We start from the raw sequence: 7082 nt of genomic DNA on the forward strand, positions 1-7082 counted from the left end.
AAATTTTCTCCATAAGCAGATATTCACAAGGTTTGGGACTCCAAGAGTCATAATCAGTTATGAGGGATCGCATTTCTGCAATCGCAAGTTCACTGCTATGATGCAAAGATATAATGTGAATCATCGCATTGCTACAACCTACCATCCTCAGACTAATGGTCAAGCAGAGGTGTCTAACAGAGAGATCAAGCGTATTCTAGAGAAAGTTGTGTGTCCATCAAGAAATGATTGGTCTTTGAAGCTAGATGAAGTTGTTTGGGTGTATCGAACATTATATAATACTCCTTTAGGTATGTCACCATTTCAGTTGGTTTATGATAAGGGGTATCATTTGTCTGTAGAGCTCGAGCACAAAGCATATTGGGCTTTGAAGAAGTTAAACCATGATTAGGATGCAGCTGGTAAGAAAAGAATGCTTCAATTGAATGAACACGATGAGTTTCGGCTTCAAGCGTATAAGAAGAACAAAATGTATAAGGAGAAGTCAAAAGGTGGCATGATAGGGGTCTCGTGCTCAAATCATTTGTGTCAGGGCAACAAGTTCTGTTATTTAACTCTCATCTATGTCTTTTTCCTGGAAAGTTGAAGTTGAGGTGGTCAGGGTCGTTAATTAACAAAACCGTGTTTCCACATTGAGCGGTGGAGATTTTTGAGAATTATCAAGTCCAAACATTCAAGGTGAATGGACAAAGGTTGTGTAACACCCCCAAATCCGGGGTCGGGGATCCGGGTTGTCACGAGTTCCATTTCCCTTAATAACACTTAATCTTAATAAACAACCAACTACTACATACTGTGACCCCACAATATACACACACACCACAAGTTATAGTCTCAGAGATGAATACCAAAAAATAATACAAGTCACTTTATTCCACAATTATATGCCATTACACCTTAAAAGGGTTTCTGAATAAATTTACATTTCCTTGCCATTATTACAATTCATAAATATACATAAGTCTGGTACACCAAAAGTTGAAAGCCTAGCCTGTTGGTAGATCCTACCTCGGCTATAACGGCATCAACGCCTACAGGAAACTGCGGAACGTTTCCTAACCGCTTGCGAATCGGGAGCTTGGTCCTGTTCATCTTTTCTATCTGTTGTTGTGTGATGAAGAAGAAAGCAAGGGTGAGCAACAAGCCCACCGAAATAATATGTATAATAATTAACAATATATGAGCATTCTCATAGTACTCATGAAAGTCTTGGTCAAGAAGAAACGAACCAAGTTTGATATCTTAATGCGACGAAGTCGCAAAATATTCAGTATATATACTTATATACTTTTCAAAATCTTGGAAGTCCTCTTCCATGCCTAATATACACAGAGTTCCAGTTTATAACTGTATAAAAATATCGTTGCAAGGTGATCTCATATATCTAACCTTGTCTCAACGTTTTTGTGAAAATCTTTGTCATGCATAAGATAATCATTTACTAGATATAAGTTTAAAAGATGAAGTTACAAGATACTCCAATATACTTATATCTTTTCCAAATACTACTTGAACTAACACTGTTCAAGTTATAATCAGTTCCAAAAGTTCATCACATAGATGAGACTACAAGACAAGATTTGAATAGATTCAATCTTTGAATATCATTATAAATAATGAAGTTACGAGATACTTCATTAAGTCCCGACATATATATACACCTATAAATATATATACATTTCCTGAAAACCTCTGTCATGTAAAGTATGAACATAATTGCAATATCCAATAAATTTGGAAAGGAAAGAATTTTGGCATAAACCTGATATCTTGCTGATCAGGCAAAGATACCAATAAGTAACCTTTTCTACTAGTAGATGGACGAATTCCCCACTGGTCATCACCCTGGTTGCAATAGGACCTTATGCTGGACTGCCACTCAGCCACTTATGCATTTGATGGACTCCCACTGAGCCACTTACACTATTATGGACGCCCACTGAGCCCATGTTGCTTATGCCGACTCAATAGATGGACTTACTTCCCGAACGTTGGGAAAGTAATCAAGTCATTTACCAAAACTGCAACCTTGTTGTGAATATAAAATACACCACAGAGCCGGATCCCTCAGGTTTTGAGCGAGTATTTAAATCCCCTTAAAAAGGAAGATCTTAAATATAAAAATGAGTTTTGGAATCCGCTCTAACTTTTAAAAATCATTTTGAAGACTCGAAAACACTTTAAAGAGTGTTTGGAGTAAAGCTGATTTAATGAAGTAAATCAGTCCCCGTATATTTAGAAAATGTCTGAATATTATTATTTAAATAATATTCCCACAAAGAATAATCTTTATACAAATAATTGAAGTAGAAGTTGTAAGACTTATACTTGAAATGAGTATTACATAACCAAAGATATACTTATACGAAAGTACTATCTTTCTTTGAATAATCAAGATAAGTTTGATTATCGACACCTTATTCTTTAATAAAATAAAGAATATATCTCAGAAAATAATCGGAGTCATAGATCCTCAAATGAATATTCAAATAGTATTCGCTAAATAATATAAACTGAGTCATAAGCCCTCGAATGAATATTCAAATAATATTCAATAAATAATATAAAAGAGTCATAAGCCCTCGAATGAATATTCAAACAATATTCAAATAATAAAATAAAAGGAGTCATAAGTCCTCGAATGAATATTCAAAATAATATTCATTTAATAAAATAAAGAAGTCATAAGCCCTCGAATGAATATTCGAATAATATTCAAATAATAAAATAAACTGAGTCATAAGCCCTCGAATGAATACTCGAATTAATATTCAATTAAGTAAAATAAAGGTATCGAATAAACCTTATTCGATCAATAGTTTTAAAAACTATATCCATATATATATATAAATATATATATATAATATACTCGGGAACATCGACTCCCGGTTTAGAAATATGTTCACCTTTTATCCCCTATACTAAGGGTAAACTCAAATACCGTTTATCTCTAGCATAGGTATTATGCAACTATAAGCATTTGAACCAACAGATATATAAATCAAGAATATGAAACCGGCATGCATATATACCATATCACATGCTACAATATATTGCAAGAATTTGCTAATAACCAATATGCATTTATCGCAAGATCATGCATATACACATATACATCACAACAACAGTTATACGGGTAGAAAACTTGCTTGAGCGACTTGGGGTGATAAAAGGCTCGGGACGAGTCTGGTAACCTATAAACAACAAGTAAGTTGGAATTAAACCAAAGTCACTTGTAAATCTATACTTTAACTAACTTAGACTCTAACGCTTGTTTTGCGCTATTGATTCTCTTAAGTCACTCGAGTACCCTCGGCTCCACCATTTTTAATAATTTAACCTTTACGAGTTTTAAGGCGATTCCTTCGCGAGTGTCTTACCAACTGCTTAACACACTTACCATAAATGTTTCATACATTAATTAACCCTTTTTGGTCTTTAACCTATGTTTCAAAGTAAGGCGAGGGGAAATATTTCGTTCGCGAAACGAAACGCCGTTACTTGAAACGGTCGTTTCTCCTAAACCGTGCATCGGAATCGAACGAACTACATATCAAAACGAAGCTCGTAACATGAGCTATCTAGATATGGCAATGGTCAACATCTAGCAGGGGGTTCTCTGGTCCTAATGTTATGAACAAAAGCAGTCCAAAGAAAATCGGACGTTACGACGGCTATGTTTACGCGATTTCCCAATTTAAAACCATTCAAAACCAACCCAATTCAACCTCAAATCAAACATACAACCAACATCCATCCTTATCACATCATATCAGCCCCAACCAATTCAATTTTAACATTCATACTTATGCCTAAGCTTGAATTTAACTATACTACAATCTTTTAACCAAAACAACAACATTTACCATTCCATTTCAATACCATTTCAATCCCAAACTCTAAATCACAATCATTAAGCTACAATATCACCCTACTAATCAAAATCATCTTATAATACATAGGAATCTAGGGTTTGGAGATGATATACCTTCCTTGAAGTGGTGGGAGGAGCTAGGAAGCCTTAAGAAGCTTTGAGAAGTCTTAGGAATGCTTGGATCTTCAAGGAAATCAAGAAAAATTTCAAGTTAAAAACTTGAAAACACTATTCATTGTCTTCTTCTTTGATTAAATGAAGAAGATTGAGAAGGAATTGATGGCTTAAACTCATGATATAGCCCTAACTAAGCATAAAGATGATTAGGGAATTATCTTACCAATTTAGGAGGCTTGGATCTTGAGTTTTGAATTTCTCTCCCTTTGCAATAGTAAAAAGCCGAGAGCTATGAAGAACAATGCCTTGGTTTCTTTTTGATTTTTTGATGAAAATGATTTGCTTGGCTTGGTTGGTTTGATTTTGTGTTTGTTTTAGTTAATTACCTATTTGCCCTTGATTTTGTGTGGTTAAAAATCCACCACATCTCCTTCCTTCCCATGTCATGCCTATGTCATGTTGTGATGTCATCTTTCCCTCCTTGTCCTCTTCTCATTGGTTGGGTGACATCACTCTCTCTAATCATTTTGATTAACTTCCTAATTGTTTGCCTAATGACCGCTGATCTGTTATACGGTTCGCTTAACTTTCGTTCTCGTTTATCGTTTGAAGGATCATACACGGGTTCTTATTACTTAGGTTCCCTTAACCTTTCTCAATACATTATATTCCTTTTTATGATCCTCTATTATAATCCTTTACTTTAAATCCTTTTTATCCTGTTACCTTATACTCAATTCTCTTCGTATCTAGTGGATTTCCGGGAAAAACCAAAGTGTTCGGAATTGGATTCTGACGATCTTTACATACACTCATATACCGTATAGAGTACTAATAAAATCTCAGAATATCCATAACAGAACCCCTACATAGTGTGGCATGAAAAGTTTTCTCATTCAGCTAAAACACTATTCATAAGGGTTTCAAAAATTTCCAAAAATTGGGGTTATTACAGGTTGAAGCATTAATATGGGGATACGGAAAATCGTGAGATGGTTAGTGCCGTGTTATTGTCTACTTGATCTCGAGTTTCTACGTCAAGCTAGCGATATAAAGCAAGCGCTTCTTGGGAGGCAAGCCAAGTTTATTGTACATTAGTAGGTAGAGGAAGAAGAAAGAAAGGAGAAAAAAACAAAAAAAATAGAAAAAGAAAATATTTCAGTATCAACTACAGTAGCACGGCGCGCCCGCGCTAAGAAGCGGGGTTGCCGCGCTAAATTTCCAGAGATTGTGCGCGCCCGCGCTGCTTGGCAGGGCAGCCGCACTGGATTGACAGAAGCATGGCGTGCCCGTGCTAGGGTAGCGCGCGGCCGCGCTGGCCCCTGAAGCTGAAAAAAATCAAAAAAAAATCAAAAACAAAAACAGCTTCCAACCAAATTTTCCTCCTCCACTTCCCATATTTCCCTCTCCAAATCAATTTCAATCAAACCCATTACTACCATTATTCCCATAATCAATTCCCACTTCTTTTCCATAACTAATTCTCTCCCAAATCCCTATATATACACACACTTATACACAAACTCTTCCGTCACTTCTCAAATTCTCAAACACAAATCTCTCTTAAACACATATATCTTATTCAAACTTATTCACTTTCAATGGTACCCAAAAGACAACGAACCCAAGTTAGCAGCAACACTACCGATTCTTCAAGTGTTGGTGGTGTGAGGCCTAGGTTTTCAACTCCGGAGGCTGTGGCGGAATATGTAAGGCCGCTTTCAAATCCTATAGCTAAGAAGCGAGGTTTTCTGCCATCGGGGAGGGATGATAAGTTGCTGGAGATGATCATATAGATGGGTTGGATAGATTTTTGTGAGGCACCCGCTACAGTAGTTATGAGTGTGGTTCGCTAGTTTTACGCGAATGCAAAGGTGGAGAAGCACGGTTTCACTGTGGTGAGGGGGTTGACAGTGGACTATAGTGCTGAGGTAATTCAGAGGGTGATTGAGTAGCCTGAGAGACAGCCAGAGCAGGAGAATTGGAATGAGAAGACGGGGGATGATTTTAACTTGGATTTGATCGTTGCTACTGTTGGGATTCGAGGCACAAATGCAGCGGAAAAAACAAAAATAAATATGAAAAATGAAACCCCAAACGCAGGATCCATGCGAAACAAGACATTTAATTCGTAGATTAGATATTTACCTTAATAAAGCTTTCCTTCTCATTGTGATGAATGTACAAATCTTTATAAACCAACACATCAACCCTCCTTTCGATGATCTGCTCTCCAAGGTATCCACACGAGTGCCCGATCGTTCAATGATCACCGGAGCCGGTACTAGCCGATTTGGTTTCCTCTTTTCTCTCTCTCTAGCCTCTCTAAGATGTAGAGCTGCTAGGGTTTTCTAAAAACGTAATGTGTCAACTAAAGCCTAAAAATATACATCTTAATGTATATATAGGGTGAGAGGATTTGGGCCTAACCCTAATTCTAATGGGCTTCAAAAAGGAGCCATTCTGATTTTAGGTTTTTATTATTATTAAATTTTAATTCTAATATATATGTACAATTAATCAAGTCTCACTTAATTAATTATATAATTAAATTCGAATTAACAATAAAATATTTAAATTCATAATTTAAATAACACTCCGTTTTAAAATTTCTTTGTGTGTGACCCTTTAGGTTATTATTACGTTGACAATAATTTTATTTTTTACTAATAAAATTATAAACAATGAGTGGCATCTAGTAATACATCATTGCTCCCCAAGTAATAATAATAATTGGTTATTCAATTAAACCTTTTTGTGAATAATGTACAATGTAATATAATCCCTTTAGCCTTATATTATAGATCAAACTCGAGGCATGCATTGTGTCATCCTCTGCAAGCGTTTAATCCTTCTTTCCTTGATCAATGAGTAAACTATTAAACAAATCACTATTTGAGCACGGCCATGCATTTTATAGTCTTACTCAATCACCAATAATATCACTCCTTTAATAAAGGAGGGCTAAATCCCATCTAGATCATTCATATTTATCATACGATTCATAATATACCCAATGTCTACTTTTATTATTATCCGGCCAAGGATAACTTTCAATAGTATCAAATTATATTAATTCTCGTATAGAAAT

The sequence above is a fragment of the Apium graveolens genome, chromosome 6 (assembly GCF_009905375.1).
Source record: "Apium graveolens cultivar Ventura chromosome 6, ASM990537v1, whole genome shotgun sequence".
In the NCBI taxonomy this organism is placed as follows: domain Eukaryota; kingdom Viridiplantae; phylum Streptophyta; class Magnoliopsida; order Apiales; family Apiaceae; genus Apium; species Apium graveolens.